This window comes from Panthera leo, chromosome C1, assembly GCF_018350215.1.
Source record: "Panthera leo isolate Ple1 chromosome C1, P.leo_Ple1_pat1.1, whole genome shotgun sequence".
NCBI lineage: Eukaryota > Metazoa > Chordata > Mammalia > Carnivora > Felidae > Panthera > Panthera leo.
In genome coordinates this window covers 203,694,302-203,714,845 of record NC_056686.1, presented here as the reverse complement: position 1 = coordinate 203,714,845, position 20,544 = coordinate 203,694,302, and the positions used below count along the sequence as shown (strand labels likewise).

The 20,544-nt window shown below is 42.4% G+C and overlaps 1 long non-coding RNA gene across 2 annotated transcripts; it reads left to right on the top strand.

Moving 5' to 3' along the window:
• Positions 1-1,706: 1,706 nt before the first annotated feature.
• LOC122228306 lies at positions 1,707-14,110 on the top strand. Of its 2 annotated transcripts, none has more exons than XR_006206515.1 (5): positions 1,707-1,821; positions 5,617-5,681; positions 8,198-8,323; positions 10,129-10,306; positions 14,075-14,110. It is a non-coding gene; the product is annotated as an uncharacterized LOC122228306 (long non-coding RNA). The 2 variants fall into 2 exon arrangements; XR_006206514.1 differs by lacking the exon at positions 1,707-1,821 and adding an exon at positions 1,841-2,942.
• Positions 14,111-20,544: the final 6,434 nt, after the last annotated feature.

Below are 20,544 nucleotides of genomic sequence, written 5' to 3'. Positions count from 1 at the left end.
AATGACGTCCATCATCCACTTTGGAAATCAAGACGGTGAGTAGATATAGCTTTTCACCATCCAGTTTGGGAGCCTGTTCCCCAAAGTGGTTTCTTGACATCAGAACATTAACAAACTGTAAGTCATTCCTCATAGAGTCGTTCAGCAAATATGTCAGGCACTGGTCTAAGTACCGAAGGTATAATGGAGAACAAATAAGAGATTGGCCCTGAACTCGTGGGACTTATATTCTAATAGGGGAGAGAATGTATAAACAACTACGTAAAATTAAAAAAAAAACTATAATGTTCTCCATCAAGTCACCCACAGGGGTGATGAAGTCAAAAGAGAAAAACATCTAAGGGCAATGGCAACTTCATGGCTCAACAGTGGCCCAAGGGACATATAGCTCTTTGGAGACACAGGTCAGTGACTCTCAGTATTGCTGTGATTCTTTTCAATTAATTCTTCTGTTGACATTGTAAGTTTTATGAGCTAAACAGACTGCAACTGGCATATAGAAATCATAGCAGTCGAGTCTGTGATTACCTACCAAGCCTTTGTCCCTGTGACTCAGATGGAATCCCCAGGGTCACGAATGTCCTCATTTGAGGCTAGGTGTTCTTTAGTCACCGCTCTTGTTCTGTGCCCTCTGTTGTCCCACTACTGTATCCAGAAATAATTAGAGTCCCACCCTAGTCACGCTGGCCGGTTTCAGCCAGGTTACTGCTTGCTGCCATTGCTGCTGCTGCTAATGACAATAGATGATGCTATTATGGTACTTCCAGTGTCCCAGGTAGTATTCTTAAGCACATCAGATAAATAACACATATCAGAGCTTGCATATTATGAAGGTCACTCTCAGTCTCCAAGTATAAAATAGCTCAAAGATTAGCCTTTATAATGAAGTCTTAATCAGACCTTTTTTTTTTTTTTTTTTTGTTACTGCAAGTATTTCTGTTACTACCTGTAACTACACAGCTCTGCCTCCCAAGGTTTTGGCAATTATATACTTTCAGTGAGTCCTAGATTATCAAACCCAGGTAAATGCATTACTTAATTAGGTTTCCTGAGACTAAGTCTATATTATATGTATTCTAAGGGTTTGAGAACTTGTTTAAAAAAAAAGTTATTAAGCTACTAAGAGTGTTACCAGTCAGCTAGAATCTGCTCTAAGATTATTGTTTAAGAGTACCTCCCAGTCCCTCATATGGTCCCTTCTCTTAATTTTTACTGTTAAAAAAATTTATAATATGTTCAAAACTAGAGAAGCCCGTAGAGCAAACACCCACTCACCCATTACCTGGCTTCAAGAGTTATCGATTGACAACCGTTTTGTTTATCCATCTCCAACATATTTTAATGTAATCTTACCTTTAGAAAATTAGTGACTGATGATGTTTCCAGAGGATATAAGTCCTTCAGATGATCAAGAACATAGCGGGAGTGGGAGCGGGAGGAAGGGGGAAGTGTCTGGATGGATAATGTAGAAAAGGGGAGCATGCACAGAAAGAAGCATATGGTAAAAATAGAAAAAGCACTCACAAAGAAAACAACATTTGAAGGTTAGAGCCTGTTAAATTACAGCTACAAATTCTCCACCAATAAGCGGGGTTTATTGTCCATCTTCTGAAATTGTGATTTTTTTTTTAAGCCTCAATCTATAGAATGTGGTGGAAGGGATGCTGTGGAATGTGGTGGGAGGGATAGTTCTGGATCTAACAAGTGAAGAGCATTGGAATCTTCCACATCATCCCTCTTAGAACACTCATTATTGGGTTACTTGCTCTTGGATCCCAGCCAGCAGGCTGGGGAATCCCAAGCCATATGGAGAGGCCCCATGTAAGTGTCCCAGGGGGCAATCACAGCTGAGTTCCCAACATCACCTGCCAGCTATGGGCGTGTGTGTGGGCGGCGGGGGGAGGAGGTGCATCTTGCTGTCACCAGCCCAGTCGAGCTCCTATCTGATACCCTGGTGCAGAAGAACCACCCAACTGAATTTGTGAAATTCACAATTCAGATTTGTGAAAGACAATTTTAAAAGTTGCTCTTTTAAGCAGCCAAGTTTAAGGGTGGTCTGCTCCATAGCAATAAAGAAATGAAATAGAGTTGGTACTGCGAATATGGTGCAGCCGTGACAAAAAAAAAAAAAAAAATAATAGATGTGTGACATTGGCTTGGGGGTTAGTAGCAAGTGGAAGCTGGAAGGGCCTTGAGACTCGGTGACAGCAAGAAGTACAGGAGGAAAATTGTCTTGGGGAGCTGGAGAAAAGAGGAGCTATTTATGTACTGGTAGAAAATAGGGAACGTGTTGCCTGTGATAACGTGGAAGAAAAGGTAGTTAATGAACGAGTGGATGTGGCCGAAGCTATGTCTGGGAAGAATGTTGAAGGTTACTTATTCTGTTGGCCAAAGCAAGTCAGAAGGCTCTGACTCAAGGATGGGAGAATGGACCCATTTCCAAGAAAGAAATGATAAAGAATTGTGGCCTTTGCTGATCTACCGTAAGGGGGGGTTGAAAGCTCAAGGGTATTTATAATCCTCGTAGGCCGTGTGAGGAAGCACAACCATAACATGGAATTCTGACTTAAGAAACATGAAGAAGAAAAGGGAAGTATAAAAAATCCGTACACCTTCAATAGACTGATGTGTTGATTTAATCCTTAATTAGAGGAGCTCACCAATTCTGCAAACCTACCCTTTGCTTCTTCTATCGTCCCTGAAAATAATCAAGTGGGCCAGCCAGAAAAGTCACAGGCATAAATAGGAAATTTGCCCCCGCGAAGACAGAACAGACCCATTTCATTGCTGTCCTGATTTTGAATTCAGCAGCGAGTCTGGTTTTCCCCTTAAACAGAACTAAGATCCGCATCCAAGCAAATTACTCTGCTCTGCTTTAAACAAAACAATGTCATTGTGAAGATATAGGCTGTTTCATTTTTATCACAGGAAGAGATGTTAAGGTAGGTTAATGTCTCCAGAAATTATTTATCCCGGGAAATCTCCCACGCATCACACTAAAGTAGACTGGGAATGAGAAGGCGTTAATCTGAAAGAGAGAGCAACCGCTGTCTTCCTCAATAACAGGAGACCGTGCTTACAGCGAACCCCCCAAATCCTTAAGTAGTTAGGTCTTTTGGGTCTTTACAGATACTGATACTTAGCAGCTGTGTTCTATTATGTTGCTCGTGTGTGCCCCAAAGAGGGTCACCATACCTCTGCACACGGTTTTTATGTCCGTGATCACTTGGAGGTTAATGAGGAGGTCCTGGGAAAAGAAATAATACACAGGGACGCTGGTGAAATTTACATGCAGACATGGCTATCTTCTCCCATCTCATTCCCGGTCTCCTTCACTCTCTCTGCAGAGAGAGAGAGGGGACACCCTAGAAGCTGATGCTGGAGACCAAATCTAAACAGGTCAGGGAGGGAAGGGGCGTGGGAGTGAGGTGAGGAGAATAAGCAGGGGGTGGGGGGGGTGTTTACCTGCAGGGACAGATGTGTGCCTCTGCATTAATCTCCTAAGGGGAGAGGACAGAGAGCCCTGACATGACTTCTCGCAGCTTCATTAATTCGGGGGTGGAAGAGGTCTTTTATTCGGCACTCCAAGAAGTTCCAATTCGCTGCCTCAACTTGAGAAACCGCAGAGCGGCCAGTCCCTGCATTCAGAAAAGCAAGCTTCGAGAGTTCCCGGAACACTGTAAAAGTTGGTAGACAAACTGCTAAGCCACTCGGTCAGTTTTCCTAACTTAGGTGCCTCGCTCCACACAAAAAGACTAACCGTTTGCCTACCAGAGGATTCTGGTGGGGGTCCCCCCCTCCCCCCGCCACGTGCTGAGGCGACCCGAGGTCTTCCGTGCTCTGGGGACACCATCTTGTCTCAGTCACACCCAGGCTCAGAACCCGGCCCAGCACGTACCTAAGCACAGATCTTTCTATATAATTGGCTTCCTTGTTCCTCTCCCCGTCCATGGCTTTCCTTTTCTTCATGTTTCTTTCTTTCTTGTGGTAGTAACATTTCCAGAGTGCAAGAAATCTTGATTGTAGTCATGGTGTTCCCCTCTAACTCACTGATTGTTTTTAGCTTTTTAAGGTTTATTTATTATTGAGAGAGAGAGAGAGAGACAGAGAGAGCACAAACTGGGGAGGGGCAGAGAGAGAGGGAGGCATAGAATCCAAAGCAGGCTCCAGGCTCTGAGCTGTCAGCACAGAGCCCGACGAGGGGCTCGAACTCACAGACTGTGAGATCATGACCTGAGCCGAAGTTGGACGCTTAACCGACTGAGCCACCCAGACGCCCCCTTCTAACTCACTTATACTAATAATATCTTGTGCTAGTAATCTCACCATCCCACCTCCCATTTTGTGATCTATGAACTGTGGGGTTGGGGCTTTACTTCTAGAGCTAATATCCTATGAGGCTGGCACACAGGGTGTGAACACTCCCATGGCCCCCAGTCTTCCTTAACCGTAGCCAAAAAGGCATGTGCAGTAGATGAGTGTGGCTTCTTTTCTCTTTTTAGCAGTGTGTTCTTTGTTTTGTTTTGAACATGAAAATAATTAGTCCAGATGAATAATGTTTTTAAGGAAAAGTTAACTGGAGTGTCTTACACAGGAACAAGCTGGTATTTCTCCCATATGTTTTCTATTTTAAGCCAAAAGCCCAACAACGGCACATAAACCATTTGGACATGGAATTACAAAAGCCAGAGAACAAAAATTTCCCCAATGTATCACAGCCATACAAATATCTGTTACTAAGTAGCAGGACTGATCTACCGTAAGCATTAGAGGACTGACTTTACAATCTCTCACCGGCTACCTTGGGTTTGGTGGGGTTATGGATGCGTTTGAATTTGGCTAGGGAGAAGTGTGGGAGACGTTGCTTTTCCATTTACAAAGCATGGTTAGCTCTCATCTCGAGGAAATGCGCTCATGGATGACTGTTCCCATGGGCAGTATTATCAACACAGGAAAATCAGTGCCAAAATGATGAGTGAATGTTGAAGCTGAGGTGGCTATGAAACAAATACGACCGCATATTTCCATGGTCTTGTCTGGGAGAATGTAGCCAAGGCAGAAGTTCCATGGAGAATGTGCTTATAAATGTTTGGTCCAGCACCCATCTGGATGAATAAGCATCACGTTTCTCCCCACGCAAGTCTTTTCAGCTTTGTGGTTGTGATTATTATTTCCCGTTCACCTTTTCCTAGATTTCCAGGCTGAAGACACAGGCCTAGACGTTTCCCCAACACCCCCCCCCCCCACCCCGTGCAAAGGATCTGTGACTCTATCCCTGAAATGTCTTTTCTTCTGCCTCTTTGCTCCTACTGGTCCTCTCTCACCCCCCTAATTTGAGTCTACACGCAGAAACAACTCCCCACTGAACATGCTCTTTTTCTGTAGTCCCACAGCCCTTTGTTTGCATCTCTCCTATAATATTTATCAAATGGTGCCATGCTTTGGTTTGGTTTGTATTTTTGCATATCTTACATCCCCACCGGATCATAAATAGATGTCAGGCAATGTTTGCTTTATGTTCAATTTTTTCCACAGCATTTAGCTCCGTACCTTGTACAATGGAGCCTCAATCTAGTTCATAAATTAGATTAAAAAGCTAACAAATTATTTCTCTAGGCCCAAGAAGCCTATGGGACATGATGGGAGTAGCAGCAGGATGAAGAGTACAGAATTGGAAAACGGTAGTAAGACTAATAATGACAATGATGGCACCCGTGTTGAGTGCTTATGGATTCTAACCCCTATCTGCATATATACACGGCACCTTATGTGCATACAAAAAATCATTCTCTTCTAAGAGTTAATGCATAAGGGTGGTATTTCTTCTTTTTTGAAGATATTTACCTCATTTTGCAGATTAAACAAGGGAGGGGCAGAGACGTTAAAAGCCCTGTGCAAAGTCGTATCGCCTAAGCATCAGGTTTTAATTCCAGAAAGCCTGACTGCACAGCCCAGCATACAACAGGCTCTTTGGTGCTTCCGTCTCTCTAAGTGTCTCCTCTGGACCACAGAGGAAAAGCATGTCTTAGGGTGTCCCTCATGCTCTGTCTTCCTCCTGCTCCTGTAAAAGCTCTTAGACTCCCCGACTCTTTAAGTGACCACACTGTAGCTCTCATAAGAGTCCTCCCCTGCTGGTCCAAATGCTCGGCCCTGGGCCTTTTCAGGCCCTCAGGATTGGACAGGAAAGTTGGGCAACTTTGTCCCCAGGATGTGCCACCAGGGCTCCCCCTGGCACTGGGCTTCCCCATGGAGCTCATGTGCTGGAGGGCAGGCACTCTTAGTATACAATTAAATATGAACCAAATATCACATAGTTATAATGAAGAATGAAAAGTGCAGCAGGATGCAGGAAAGGGGGTGAGGGGCTGTTTGAGCTCGGGTGGTCAGAAAGGGAGCCTCTCATAAAGTGACAATTAACATAAAGCGAGCATATATAGGGAACCCTGAATTTTTAGGCACAGCTACTGATTAGATTATTTTTAATTCATTTGGATTTCGCTGTTTTAGGAAGAAGAGTCAATCATGCTAAGCTAGAAGCTTAGAGATTGACTACTTAAAGAGTGTGAAAGACCCCAGCAGGGCTGATGTGGGCAAAGGCAGGAACCAGAGAAGCCTTTTGGGGCACAGCCCTTTCCAGCCCACGCTCTGAAAACCTTTCCGCCTTGAGAGGCTCTCTTTGTTCCTCATCCACGTCCCAGGGCCCGGGACGCCAAGCTCTTCTGGGGTCTGAAAACGACTACTAGAAAAGGGACTGAGCCAGGCAGTCACAGACAACCCAGCGTGCACACGCGTGCACACACGCACATATCCACAGACACACTCATAAACCACACACATATCCGCATCCACCCACATGCACAGGCACATATATACACGCCCAGATGCGTGCGCGTGCACACACACACACACACACACACACACACACAGACTGCAAAATCTTCAAGGCCCTTCATCCGGTTTCCTAAAATCAAAGATTCCTCCTGGAAAGGCACAGATACATACACACGCCCATGCAAAATACACACATACAATCGAGAGTCACGTAGACAGAGACATAGACATACAAACACACACCAGGAATGAATGCGATCTATCTGGTTAGGGATATTTTTAGAGCATCACATCAAGGGGAAATCTCTGAGTTTTACATTGGAGGTAATTTGAGACTTTTAGCAAGCCAAGTGGGGGGCTGGGTGGAGACAGGAGCGCTTTCTCAGCACTCTTGTGACCACCCCCTCAGCCCCTCACCGCCTCTGGCCATCACCTGTTCCACCTGTGCCGCCTCTAGATCAGCAACTTTCCAGTTTGATTTTCTGACAGTGTGGGTCTCAGCTTAAATCCCTAGAAAAGACACTTCAGGAATGTATTTTTTAAAGCAAATTCCAGTCTATTATTAAAACACCTGTTCAATCTTGAGACCATTCCTGACATATGAGGGATTACAGGAGGGAGAAAAAAAAATGGCAGTGCAATTTATGAGTTGTCTCACAATTCAGTTTGGAGGAAACTAATCCCCTGCATTTCCTGTCAAATAATTAGGAAAATTGATAAAAGTCATTCCCTTCGTATTTATAAAATTACACCAAACGCAACAGACTAATTTCTTACATGTCACCGTTTTTAGAACAAAGCAGGAAGGCAGGATAAAAGAATTGATTTCAATGCCATTCCCTGCATTTTCGCCTCTGACAAGAAATTCCTTCGACTGCGTGCTCAGTCACGGACGTGTGTCCATTTCAGAAAAGCTCAGCAATTTCTGTCTCTGCTGACGTGGTACGAGGGAATCCACACATGCTTTGTTATTTACCTTAATACACCTTAACCCAACTCTGTATTATCTACAAGCCCCTGCAAGGAAACAGAGGGCTCAAGCTCAGCAGCGTGAGTGCCCTTGCCTTCTTCCCTGTGTGCATCAAGTCCATTAACAGACACAGCCCAAGAGCATCAGCTTTAGGTCAATGGCTTTTAAAACAAAGATTCTATACCACACAAGGACTTTTCCCAGAAAGGCAGAGAGATGATACAGAAAGTTGGATAGGGGAGGCATGTGCTGGAAAGCAAGAGGAACACACATCAAGTTCAATTATGAAACTCAATCCTCCACCCCCACCCCCGCAAAATGGAGCCGCCCAAACTTTTTAATTTCCTAGAATATTTTCTATCTTCTCCATCCTTCCTTGCTTCTTTCTCTTTGCAGGTGCTTTTTTATGTGTTTCATGAGACATGAACTTGTGGCTAAGAATTGTATCATAATAAAGATGAAAAGAAATATGTCCCAAAGGATTGTGACTGGGCTCGATGTGGGGACTCAGCTGACGAAGAGGTAGGTCAGAAAACTAAGTGATGTGATAATGTTCGAGACTGCAAAGATCCCAGGCTTCGGTTGGAGAGATAAGGAGGCCAGCCTTGAGAATGCTCATTAGGAATTGACTTGCAAGGAATTGGAATCTTTGGAGGAGAAGAAAAATTAACTCCATCCTGGGAGGACAGAAACTGAGGGAAAGGAAAGAAATGAGTTAAAAGGGTTGACAATATAACTGAAAGCACTTTGCAGATATCAACTTTTCAAGTATAGGTATTACGTTCACGATGTACTCATTCGTTTGTTCAATCGACAAACATCAATTGAATATCGACCCTGCCATGCAGTGTGCTAGGCATTGGAGATATAACAGTGAACAAAATTGACAAAGCCCCTGCCTTCAGGGACCTTACATTCCAGTGGGATAAATAAGCAATAAACATTTACATCCATTTTAATAAAGTGTTAGTCACAGATGCTACAGATGTTATAGAGAAAACTGAAACCAAGGAATGAGCTAAAAGATATGCTATTTTATTTTATTTTATTATTTTTAATTTGTTTTTACATTTATTTATTTTTGAGAAACAGAGTGAGACAAAGCGTGAGCAGGGGAGGGGCAGAGAGAGAGGGAGACACAGAATCTGAAGCAGATTCCAGGCTCTGAGCAAGAGGTCAGCACAGAGCCTGATGCGGGGCTCGAACCCACAAACCGTGAGATCATGACCTGAGCCGAAAGTCGGACACTCAACCGACTGAGCCACCCGGGCGCCCCAAGATATGCTATTTTAGATAGCGTTGTGTGCCCTGAAGGGGAAAAAGAAAGAGGAAGGGGCCTGACTTGTAGCCTTTGCTGATTTTGTGGCGTAAACACTCCCACCATGGCTGATTGAGGCTACTAACACGCCATCACTGAATGCGGAGGTGGGACGATTGACGATTGACGGAGGTGAAGAGTCAATGGATTGACTCTTGCAATCTGACACAAGCCTGTTCAGCATACCTCTAGTAAACAGAGAAGGCTTCTATGAAGAGGTGGCCTTTGAGAGGGAACCCGAATGAAGCGAAGTACTCAGAAATGCAGATTGATGAGAGAAGGATATTCCAGACAAAGGGAAGAGCCATTGCAAAGCATAGGGGCAGGGCCTTGCCTGATGAGTTCGTGGAACAAAAAAGAGGCCAAGGTAGCTGGAGAAGAGGGAGCAGGAAAGAGAGGCAGAGCCAAGGTCATGAAGTGCTGTGTAAAGCACCCTGAGGTCGTTGGCCACTACTCCAGGTGTGGTAGGAAGTAATGGAGGGATTTGAGCAGAAGCAAGAGCTAGTGGGACTTGTGTCTCAAAAGGATTCCTCAGGCTGCTCGTGGAAAGCAGAATATAAGGTTGGGGGCAGACGGGAGCAGAAGCGGAAAGACAAATTTAGAGCATTTGTCAATTATCTAGACAAAAGCCGATGGTGGATTGAATATGAGGGATAATGGTAAAGATGGGGAAAAGTCCTATTTGGGATCTATCCATATCTGTCTATTTATCTATCTATCTGTCTATCTTTCATACACACATACATACACACATGCATACATAGAAATATACATTTATGTATACACATACATGTTTACGTATATATACATGTATAGACATTTATGCACACACATATAAATTATACATTTTATAAATTTGGTATATTTTCAATAAATAAAAATACTTTTATATATTTTAAACAGCGAAAAATAAATTTTTATATATTTTCTACATTGCAAGTACATTTTAGATTTTGTATATTTTAAATACATTGTATATATCTGATAAATTTTATATATTTCAAAATAGTTAAATTTCCAGAATTTAAATATACATCACCAGAGGTGATGTGACTTGCCTTCGGTGACACACAGAGGAAATGGTAAGGCCAGGATAACGCCAAAGCCACGTCAGCGCTGGTCAGGATGTGATGCTAATGGAAAATAAAGCAGTTTTGAACCACGGGACCCGAGGACGAGCCGGACTGGTAAGACATTTGGGAAATATTTTGAAATTAGAAGAGGCAGCATTTGTTCATGAATTCGATCTAGAGAGCAAGAGAAAGAGAAAGGTCAGTGATGTCTCCATAGATTTTTTATCTGGGCATCTGGGCTATAGGCTGGCCATAAAGTAAGTTGGGAAGTACTAGGGGAGAACGTATTTATGGGAGAAAGCTAAGCATGTCGCCTTGGATACGCTAAGTGTGAAATGCTTCTTCAATAACTCCAAGGAAGGGGCACCTGGATAGCTCAGACGGTTCGGTGTCCGACTTCGGCTCAGGTCACGATCTCACAGTTCGTGGGTTCGAGCCCCGCACTGGGCTCTGTGATGACAGCTCGGGGCCTGGAGTCTGCTTTGGATTCTGTGTCTCATTCTCTCTCTGCCCCTCCCCTGCTTGTGCTCTGTCTCTCAAAAATCAATAAATGTTAAAAAAAATTAAAACAAAAAATAATAACTCCGAGGCAACGCAGAGAGGTGGTTAGAGATGGAGTCTGGAGTTAAGGAAAGAGAAATAAATGTGGGAGTCATTGAGCTTGTAAATGGCATTTAGCCCCATTGTATACAAACCCATGGGGTATGTGCTACTAGAGAAGATACATGAGGAGGCCCAAAGCCTCCAAAATTTAGGTGTTAGAAGATGGGAGAATCAGGCAAAAATAGTTGAGAAATAAAGGAAAGCGAAGTAAAAATAAAACAAGAGAATTTTGGCTTCCCCGAAGCCAAGAGAAAAATATGCTTCAAGAGGAGAATGGCAAGCTTTGCAAAATGCTTTTCAGAAATCAAGAAACAGACTGAAAATTGGCAATTGTGTTCGCCAACGTAAGGGTCATCGGTGACCTAGACAGAGTTTCAGTGGAGGACGTTGGCGTGAAGTTCCAAATAAGGAATTTTGAGAGAGAACGGGAGATGGGACGAGGGAGAAAGTCAACAGAGACGACACTTTCAAGTTTGTTTTTCAGCAGAGCCGAGAAATGATTTAGTAGCTATAAAAGGAGGTGGAATCAAAAGAGCTATTTTTTAATAAAAATACTACAGCATATTTGTGGGCCAATTGCAATGAACCGAAGGGAAGGGAAATCAGTGACACTGTAGAGAAAGGAGAAAATTCTAAGAATAAAGTCCCTGAGTGACAGGATAGGAAGAATCCCAGAGAACAAGTGGAAGGGAATATCGTTCTTATGTTCGAGTCCCGACCATTCATCCACCGTAACAGGAAGAAAGGCAGAGGGTGAACAGTACAGGGGCAGGCTGTGTGGAAGGTTGGTGGTGAGCAGGGAACCATTCTCTTTAGATTGCTTCTATTTTCTCAGGGAAGTGAGAAGCCAAGTCATCAACTAAGAGTGCCTAGCACGGAAGGTGTATTTGGGGTTTGAAGGGCAAGGAAAACAGTGTTAGCTGGCAATATGGAAGACTGAAGACTGGAGAGTGAATCAGCTGTAGGGCTGCCTGCCAGTGCTGAAGGTCCACTTGAGATTTGCTATCATGCGTACAAAGTGAGGCCCGTCAACAGTCGTCAACATGGCTGGTATTTTCCTCCAGTGATATTCAGTGCAGTTGAATCTGAAAGCAATTGGATTTAATGAGGCTTGGAGTTTTTCTAGGCGCAGGAAAAGGAGGCAGAGAGGAGCCAGGGAATAGATCATAATGCATGGGAGTATTTATAATGCAGGCATACCTGATTTTATTGCATTTGTTTTATGGGACTTCACAGATATTGCTTTTGTTTTTTGTTTTTTACAAACTGAAGGTTTGTGACAACCCTACGTTGGCCAGTCTACCAGCACCATTTCTTCAACAGCCTGTGCTCATTTTGAGACTCTGTATCGCATTTTGATCATTCTCACATTTCCAACTTTTTAATTCTTATCGTATTTGTTATGGTGATCTGTGATCAATGATCACAACTCACTGAAGGCTCAGATAATGGTTAGCATTTTTTGAACAATAAAGTATTTTTCAATTAAGGTAGGTACGTTATTTTTCAAGCCATAAGGCTATTGCACACTAAATAGACTCCAGTATAGTGTCATCATGACTTTTATATGCATTGAGAAACTAAAAAGTTTACTTCGTCCACTTTATTGCAATACTCACTTTATTGTAGTGGGCTGGAACTGGACCCACAATATTTCCAAGGTACGCCTGTAATGGCCTATGGTCCCTAAGTTATGCAGGGAGGAAAGTGAAGAGGGGTGTGTGTGTGTGTGTGTGTGTGTGTGTGTGTGTGTGGTAATGGCTGTGGTGGTTGTGCTGATGGAGATACCAATATCTGTACCAATGGAGATAGGTATCAGTGGATTTGAGATCCTAGTAGGTCTGGGGTTGGAGGCATGAAGGGGAATAGGCTGAAAATATAGAAGAAAATGGCCAGAAAGCAGAATAGGTTAATTGAGATTTTGGAAGTGGAACACTCACAAATAATAACAAAGGGGACAAAGGAATTTTTGTTTTTGCTTTTTTTTTTTTTTTTTTTTTTAATCCCAACCCTAGGCATCACCCCTAATAATTGAATGGTAATCTTGGAGAGGTGGGGCTCAGGCATTTGTATGTTTTAAAAGTTTACCAGGTGAGGGGCACCTGGGTGGTTCAGTTGGTTAAGCGTCCGATTTCAGCTCAGGTCATGATCTCATGGCTCCTGAGTTTGAGCCCCGAGCCCCGCGTCAGGCTCTGTGCTCACAGCTCAGAGCCCAGAGCCTGCTTCAGATTCTGTGTCTCCCTCTCTCTCTGCCCCTCTCCCCTCCCACTCATGCTCTGTCTGTCTCTCTCTTTCAAAAATAAATAAACCTAAAAAGCAAAATAAAATAAAAGTTTACCAGGTGGTGCTATTCTTCATCCAGAGCTAAGAACCACTGGATTATGGAATTTAATCCATATTTAAATGGATTATGGAGCATTAATATTTAATGGAGTTAAATATGGAGCAGAGCCTGGGCATTAATATTTTAGAAGTCTCTTCTAGTTTGTTGTTGTTGTTGTTGTTTTCCCCAAAAACTTTTATTACAGTAAAATATACATAATATAAAGTTACATTTGCATGGAATATCTTTCTATTCTTTTACTTTCGATCTTTACGTGTCTTTGGGTCTAAAGGGAGCCTCTTATGGACGGTATACAGTTGGATCCTGTGTTTTATCTATTCTGCCAATATCTATCTTTTGATTGGAGAGTTTAATCCGTTTACTTTGAAAGTAATTACTGATAGGGAGGCACTTGTGTCATTTTGCTATTTGTTTTCTATATGCCTTATAGCTGTTTTGCCCTCATGTCTGGCATTAATATCTCTCTTTGTGCTTAATGTTTTGTTGTTGCTGTTTTCATGTATATATGTATTGCATATGTGTATGTATCTATGTATGTATGTAAGTATTTAGTAGCAAATGTTTCAATTCCTTTCTTGTTCCCTTTTGTGTATGTTCTGTAGCCATTTCTTTTGATTACCATGGGGAGAACTCTTAATATCCTACAGTTATAACACACTAATTTGAATTTCTACCAGCTTAACTTCAATCTTATACAAAAATTCTGATTCTTTATAGTTCCATCCCCACCCCTTTTCAACTTATTGATGCCTCAGAATTATATCTTCATACATGATGTGCCCCCCAAACACAAGCTAGTTCTTTTAAATGCATTAGTCTCTCAAGATGTGTAGAAAACAAGATTTGGAGTTACAAGCCAAAGCTACAATCATAGTGGCTTTTAGAGTAGTAACTGTTTTGTTTTCTGGGTTTGTGTTTCCTTGGAATGTGTGCAGCCAGTATAAGAATCACGGTTGTAGTTTAAAGAAAAAGAAAAAAAAAGACAAAACCACGATTTGTCACCACTATTCTGAGAAGGTTCAGCGTGGAGACTGCAGACTACCGCTAACTGAGCTCCAATTCGGATTCCTCAACTGTCAACTCTGCAACTCGCTTCTGGAGAGTGGCTGCCCCTCTCCACCCCTCGGTTTATGACCTGAATCCAAAAATTAACATTTAGCTAATAAAGTCTGTACGAGGATAAATATACTGTCTACGTTGAATATTCAGCAGTGTCTGACGTATGAGAAGGTCTTATTCAATGCTAGCTATCATGTCATCGTTACTCTTCGGGGCGGCGGGCAGATCTGGCTTCAGATCTTGCTCCCGTGGTAACCTGTATCCCACCCTTTGAGGCAATTCACAACCCTTTCTAGGACAACAGCGTTTCTTCTTTGGAGATGGAGAGGCTGCTCAAGAACTGTGGTTCTCCAGCTTTATCCAGGATCCCAATCATCTGGAGTTTCTGATTCTGAGGTGCGGGTGTCAGGTTCGAGAATTTGCATTTCTAATGAGTGCATTCTCCTTTCTATTGATATTTAGCAGAGGGTCAAGAACTTGTGTAACCCTGTCCAAGAATTAGAGAAATGAAAGAATTTAAAGAATTTGGAGTTACAGAACAAGACCGCAAAGGCTGAAAGGAGTCTTGCTGTTGACACCCTTCCCCCACACATACAGAAAAGAGGCTCAGAGAGAAACAGCTGCCGGTCAGAGTTCATGCAAATCTAGAACCAACACCCCGGTTGGCACCCCTGTTCATGGTTGCCCCTCACCCCGGCTTCCTTCAGCTCATACAGCACCTGGAAAAGAGTTTTAACAACTTAGACCTAGTTCTAGCAGTGTTTGATCATATTTCCCTAGCCGGAAATTGCAAATGGGATAACAATAAAAATAACGGTTAACATTTATTAAGTCTCGTGCCGGGGCTACCGAAATACACTATATTCCGCTGGCCGTCACCATCATTTGCCATGCGTTACCATTGTTCGTACTTTCCAACCCTTCTGAGAATCCTTGGAGATGTCTCAGGTGTGCTCACGGACAAGTTGGTGCCTTTGCCGAGTTTTTCCCTGCTGTTCACACCCCTTCGGTGATACTGGATGCTGAAGTTGTCGTGGAGGCTTGGCTGCCTATAAGCTTTACGGAGGCTCTTCATCACCACCCTGAGGGCTCTGCCCCGAAAAGCTGATGAGCTGGTCACCCCACCATCACAGGTGCAGCCAAGGCTCTGGAGCCTTCCGTGGGCCAAAGCCTCCCTGTGTTTCAGGTAGATAGTGGAGGACCCCAGGAGCACCTGTCCAAACTAAAAAGCTCCTCACAAAGCTCTACCCTCAGGGAGACACGGTTGTGCAGCTTTGGGACTCCAGTAGACCTTGACTTTCTGAGCCAGGGGCAGATGATGGGTCTTCCCCCTTTCAGGTCTATCTGTGTGCTCCCTCTCTTTTTCAGTTGGTTAGTCCTTTGTTGGCTACCAACTGGGTTTCTCAGTTTAGTATCATCAGCCTGATTTGGAGGGAATTCCTTGAAGAATTTGGCATTCCTAGAACCAGAGGGTCGGTTTTGGGTGGTTTCGTGATTGCCTTTGTGATTTCTAAATATGTTAGTGAGAATTGACAGATGCTGAATAAAGGGAGTGCTTACCAGGTTTGTTTTTTTTTTTTCAACTTTTTATTTGTTTTTTTTTTTTTTAACATTTTTATTTATTTTTGAGACAGAGAGAGACAGAGCATGAATGGGGGAGAGAGAGGGAGACACAGAATCCGAAACAGGCTCCAGGCTCTGAGCTGTCAGCACAGAGCCCGATGTGGGGCTTGAACTCACGGACTGCGAGATCATGACCTGAACTGAAGTCAGACGCTTAACCGACTGAGCCACCCAGGCGCCCCTCAACTTTTTATTTGAATGAAGTTTAGAATTACAGAAAAGCTTCAAAGAGCAGTATAAAGTCCACTTATGCTCCTCACCCAGCTTCCACCAATGCTGACATCTTATGTAGCCGCTGCAAGGTGACCAAAACACATTAACCGAGGTTAATTTCCCTCGGTTTGTACTGCTAACTAAACTACACCTTATTGGAATTTAACAAGTTTTGCGGGGGTTTTTTTTTGTTGTTGTTGTTGTTCTTGTTTTGTTTGTTTGTTGTTTTTTGTTTGCTTGTTTGTATGTTTTACTAATGCACTTTTCTCTTCTAGAATTGTATCTAGGGTCTCATATTTCTTTGAGTTTCTCTCCCTTGGTCTCCTCTGTTTGCCAGCGTTCCTCAGTGTTTCCTTGTCCTCTGTGGTCAAGACACTTTCAAAGAGTACTGGTTGCTTGCTTTGTCCCCACATCTGTGTCTCTCTGATGTGTTCTTGTGTCCTAATGAGATTATAGGTTTTGGAGCAAGAACGAGGTTGTCTTTTTCTCAGTACATCGTATCAAAGGAGCTCATGATACTGAGTTTTCTTGTGGCTGCTGGTAACCTTAATGACCTGGCTGACGTAGTATCTGCCAGTTTCTTCACGAAGTTATAATCTTTCCCCTCGAAATGAGTAAACACCCCGGCAGAGACACCTTACGGTGATCCAAACGTCCTTTCCTTCCCGTCAAACTTTTATCCATCAAGTTTAGCTCCACTATTTGACCTTCTCTACGGTAATTGCTGTGGCACTTGCCTAATGGTGATTTGCTATTTCTCTCTCTCTCCATTTATTATTTAGAATTATTTCCTAAGGAAGAGTTTGTTTAATTCTATAACTTTATCCATAGGGACTTATGGATATTCATGTTTTAGTCTGTGCGTTACAATCCAATGCTATCATTATTTATGTTGTTGTTTGGGTTGCCTCCTGCAGCAGAAGCAATTTTTACTGGAAACTTGCATTAATATCAGTCATTCCCTTTTAATTGTAGACTGCATGTCTCTATAGTATAATAACCACCCAAGGGGCTTGTTAAAATATGATCCTTGTCCCCAACCGTGATGTTCTGATTTAAGGACTGGTGTTTGGACCCTGTAATCTGCATTTTAACAAAATCCTTGAAGGGTTGTTAAACCAGTGGGCCTTAGGACCCATGTGAGGAGCATTGCCTCAAAGACAATGTTTCAAAGTATATTATCCTGATTTTGTATCCATATATCTTTATGTATTTCCATCTATGTGCCTATCCATCTGCCTACCTACCTTATGCGTGTGCACAGACACACACACACATGCACATGCGTGATTTGTTATTAGATATTCTGTTTTAGAAGCTGCCTTCTTTTCATCAGTAATTCCATGAAACTCTTTGCATGATAATGAACATGCTTCTGCAGTTCCATTTGCAATGACTATTATATTTTATGCATCATAGCTTGTTAGATGCGTTTATTGTTAAAAATAATATTGTCCATCTAGGTCTCAAATATAACTGATCATTTCTTTAGAATAAATTTGTTGAAAAATGTTGACTCAAAAGCTATTCAAAAAGTTAGGTCTTTAGAAATATATTAACAGTTTGGCCCCTGCTGACAGTATATGATGGTGTTTCTCCCGCCATACACACTTTAACCGGTACTTAATCATGATCTTTTTATAAAATTGGTAGCCAAAAAAGGTATCTAATTATTATTTAAATCCTTTATTTTTAGGAAGTTAACCTCCTTAATAGTTTTATTGGTCATTTGTATTTCTTCTCATGGAGTGCAAAGTTGAAACTATACTTCTCGATCAGAGAAACTAAAAGGAAATGCACAGTTTGCAGGAAGATTGAGTTTGTGACAAAATGAAAGACAGATTGTTCTACCGAGAGGTGGAAAAGACGTTTTATATCTACTTAGCTACTGAAAAAAAAAGACCGTACAAAAGATGCATCCTGTGTGTACATCCAACATAGCATTTTTCACACAGCTTTATTTGTCTATTCGTCTGTCTCCCAAGTTATGAATGATCCGTCTCGTAAGGGCAGAACTTTATCTTGCTTGATTTGTACCCCACCCCTCCAATGTCTACCTAGTGGGGTCTTTGGTCTCTAATTGCATTCTTGGGAATGTTAGCTGCAAGAGTAAAAGAATATCCCAGTGATAGTCAAACATCTAGCATCATCCTTGCACTGAGAAGAGAGTATCATTCACCCCTTTCAACTCAATATTGGAAGCAATAGCATCTTAATTTCTATTAAAAATTGTCACTTCTCTGGCTGCTGAGACTAATTGTTTACTATTTCAAAAAAGATGTTCTGTTTTAAATTAGTTAAAGGTAAATAAGCTTTTAAAGCTAAAGGAAAATTTCTAAAAACTTAGAGTAAACTGGTTATTGCCCTGGCCAATAAAATTTAGTTATACGATTTCTGGGAACCGAGAAAAAAGGTAACCGTGTTGAGTTGTATAATTTTTATGGCTTCTATGAAGAAACCTAATGGGGAGAAACTAGGGAAAAACACGTTTCATCACCAAGATTTTTATGTAGATGGAACCTCAGTTAACATCATGGATAGTGTCTTATACTAAAGTTTTCTAAGGGAAAGAAAACACAAACATAAGCACACACACACACGCGCGCACACACACACATTCTGTGTATAGATATAAACTTGTTTTTTGGGGGCAAAATGGTATAGCCAAATTCAATAAGCACATTTTATAAGAATATATCCAGTTGTATTGCTTTCGGAATATCACATTTATATAGAAACAAAGCTCAGAATACCCAGATTCATGACACAGAAGGGACCTGGTACACAGGTTATCTTGTAAGGGTATTAACTTAGAGTCTACAGGTACATAGACAGGCTTAGAGATATTTGTTTGCTCCTGAAATTCTTTACAATACCTAGATATTTTCTGGGAAGAAGGGCCATATCTGCTTCATATTTTCAAAGGGATCATTGATCCCTGCTTAATCAGAGTAACGAATATTCCCTAAACAACCTTTGTTTGATTTGAATGTTATGCTTTCTGGAGAATTTTTAAATTCTCATTCCCTAATCTGAGAATCAGGAGGAAGCATCATGGGATTTGTCTGGGAAGAGCAGGGGAGGGAGTGAAATCAGCTTTGTGCTCTGGGCGTGCATAACCAAGAGGGCTGGTGCCACAAGGCAGCTGATGGATGGCCAGCTCCCGCTTCTCAGGTGGGTCCCTGCTTATTGAATAACTCCAGGCCATAAATTGCAATTGCTTCCCTCCTTTTCTAATTTCAAAATCTCTCATTAAAAATTTACAGTGGGCAGTCATCCAGCAATTTATGACTATGTCTAGACAACTGAAAAACAGCAGACAGTGGCAGGGTCGATTTGGGGTTTTCGCTTGTCTTGGTGACCAGTTCAGATCAGGGCAGAGTTGATCAGATCAATTAAGTGCAAATCAGATGTTAATGCCACTAGAGAAATTGACCCAGAGAGAGAAACTAATCATTCCCTCTGGGGATGGCTGGGGCCACAGATGAACATCCATTCTTTTGTTTTTGAGCATGTGTCTACAGCATCACTGTATGAGTCAGCTTAGGCTGCCATAACAGAATACCACAGATTGGGCGGATTAAACAACAGAGATGTATTTTCTCACAGCTCTGGGGGCTGAAAGTCCAAGATCAAGATGCTGTGAGGGTTAGCTTCCAGTGAGAACTCTTTTCTTGGGTTGCAGACAGCTCCCTTCTCCCTATAGCTTTACATTGTCTCTCCTCCGTGTATGTTTAGAGCTTTCTAGTATCTCTTCCTCTTTTAACAATGATACGGATCATATTGGATTAGGGGCCCAGTCTTAGAACTTCATTTAACCTTAATTACCTCCCTAAAGGCCCCATCTTCAACTAGTCACACTCGAACTTGGGGCTTCAATCTATGAATCTGGTGGAGGGGCACCCAATTTAGTTTATAACAATGACTGGCTAAATAAGACAGGGGCTGCTAAAGCTTCTTGTGAAAGTCAAGTGACACTCCATTGCTTTTAGACCGGGAGGGATTATCAGTTAGCATGCATAGGTTTTTCAGAAACCATCTATGCTTTATTGACATTGCTACCAACAAAACACAGGCAGACAGAGCGTCAGAAAACGCTCAGGAAACCCAAAGGGAAAGATGGGCCAATGATGAGTCTTAACCATCATTAGAGAATTCCTACCTCCAGAAACAGAGGTCTGGGGTAAATAATGTCTTATAATGTGTGTCAGTGGAGCGGGGCTGAAGCAATGCAAGTGTATGGTTCAGTGCCCAGATCTTCCAGTTCCGGGGTGTGCCCGTGTCTGTTCATGGGGTAATGGGCTATGTGTAATTCTTAACGAGGTGGCAAATTGGAGAATTGTGGAAGCAGAAGACACGCTCAACCTGTGTGGAAAGATCACAGGATCCTTGAGTTTTAGAAACGGTAGCCTTACAAAATTGAGGAAAACTAATAGCCCCCCGTGTTTGTTCAGAGTATCACGGTTCAGGAGAGGCTTCTGCACACTGACTGCGTGGCTGAGGCTGACAC